Source organism: Ipomoea nil, unplaced genomic scaffold (assembly GCF_001879475.1).
Source record: "Ipomoea nil cultivar Tokyo-kokei standard unplaced genomic scaffold, Asagao_1.1 scaffold0688, whole genome shotgun sequence".
In the NCBI taxonomy this organism is placed as follows: domain Eukaryota; kingdom Viridiplantae; phylum Streptophyta; class Magnoliopsida; order Solanales; family Convolvulaceae; genus Ipomoea; species Ipomoea nil.
In genome coordinates, this window is record NW_017617116.1 from 1,929,279 (window position 1) to 1,931,693 (window position 2,415).

A 2,415-nucleotide genomic window follows, 5' to 3' on the forward strand; every position below is an offset into this window, starting at 1 on the left:
TTACCACTTTTTTTTTGACTCCTTCCTTATGACTTCAACACAGTCCTGTTTTTAATAGTCATTTGGCATCAACATAGTTTTTTTTTTTTTTTTTTGACTTTTTACAGTTCCTTATGGCTTCAACACAGTCACATTTTTAATAGTCATTTGGCATCAACATAGTTTTTTGTTTTTTTTTTTTTGTTTTTTTTTTTAGTTCCTCACACACACACACACACACACACATAACATTCTTTTATATTAACTAGTTTTTTACGCGCATTGCGCGATTGAGATAATGCCCAATATTTTTCTTAAATAAGTATTTTAAAGTATATCAAGACAATATTATATTAGAATTGTTCATGCATAGATAATTAAATGTTGAATTTACGTATTTAAATTGGTAATACCATGTTTACAAATACAAGATAATATAGTCAAAATTGATTATAATTGTCAATAAAATAATTGTATGGGTATGGTTGAAACCAAATACGGGACATAAGGGAGAACAAATAAAAATTAAAGCATAAAATATTAAATATATACTAATATTGTTTGAGGAGATTCCGGCAGTAGGATTTGTGATTAGAGTTCTATTAAGACTTTAATATTAGAATTAGATTAATGTTGTAGTTATAATTCTATATTAGACTTTAATATTATAATTAGACTAATAGTGAATTAACGGTACTTAATGGAAAAGTTAACGGATTGGATAATCATATAATTAAGGATAAAGTATGAAATCTCAAGGAAAAATTAAAATCTGAACAATCTGAACTATTCATTTGATTTAATAATTTGACAGCATTTTTTCTACCCAATGTTTATAATTAAATAAATATTTGAAAGTATATCACTGCAAGATTATATATGAGAAGTTCAACATAAGTAATTTAATGTCTAATTTGTTTATTTAAATATGTAATTCATAGTATATGAATACAATGTAATATATGCGATTCATTATAATTGTTACTAAACTTTTTTTAAATAGTAACCAAGTATTTTTGTTGCAAAGGGTTCTAATATATTTAATGAATGCACATATGTACAAGATCAATGAATGAATTAACGATACCAGTCCTTTAGGTGTTTTGCTTAGTGTTCATTTAGTTCAACCATTATTGTTGAATAAATTATTATGAATAAATTATTATGGATAAATTATTATGGATAAAGAAATTCCTAATTTAATTATAATGCAACCCAAAGATATTGGACGATTGGTAAATATGATGTAACCCAAAGATCAAAATGCTAAAGAAAGTGTATTGGTTATTCAACAATTTGAAGCAACAATTTGTTGCAAACCACTGAAAATACAAACATTGCAATTTACAATATTTCCACGTAGCGTTTTTGAAAATGATTTCCCCAAAACATCTATATTTTTTAAAAAATTATTATTAAAACAATTATTATTATTATTATTATTATTATTATTATTATTATTATTATTATTATTATTATTATTATTATTATACCCTTAGATCATTTTAAATGTTAATTTAAACAGCTAATTTTTTCAAATATCTTTTTACCAACCGTTGATATAATTCGCAGGTCAAATCCGCTAATATAATCCACTAACGCTAACTGCTAACTACTGATTGTCAAACAAGGACATTGCGAGGTAGTTTCTCGCTTCAATTTATTGTGTGATTTGAATACTCTATTTGTTAACAAATCCCTCAAGTAGTTATTATGATTGGCTTTATAAATTTAAATTTTTAAATTTTTTTCATGATATTAATAAAATACTTGGTAAATAAATATATAGCATTATTTTGTATTATAACTTTGATATTTAATTAAAAAATAGTGCACAAAAAATATAATAGACAATGTAGTGAATATAATCAATTGATGAATTTGAATGTAAAGAATTTTTACATTGGAGAAAAATAAAGACAATATAGCTAATGAAATTATTTCTCTTAATTAATTTATTGATAATCAATAATATTTTTTAATAAAGACATTATAGGGACAATGTAGTGAATATAATCAATTGATGAATTTAAATTTTGAATGTAAAGAATTTTTATATTGGAGAAAAATAAAGAAAATATAATATAACTAATGAAATTATTTATCTTATTTAATTTATTGATAATGAATAATTTTTTTTTAATAAAAGCATTGTAGACACATAATTCTAAATTAAAGAAATGCATATGTATTGTTTTTTGTTGTAGCTACTAAATTATTATTATTATTTAATTTAATAAGAGTAAAATAGAGTACTAATTATGCCAACTTTGATTGGGATGAGGTTCGAACCTAAGACCTTTCTTATTGAAATCAATGAGTAAGTTAACGGTGAACTAACAGAAATTAACGGAAAAGATAATATTTAACGGAAAAGTTAACGGATAATTATATTCATTAAGGATAAATTAAGAAATCTCAAAGGAAAAATTAAAA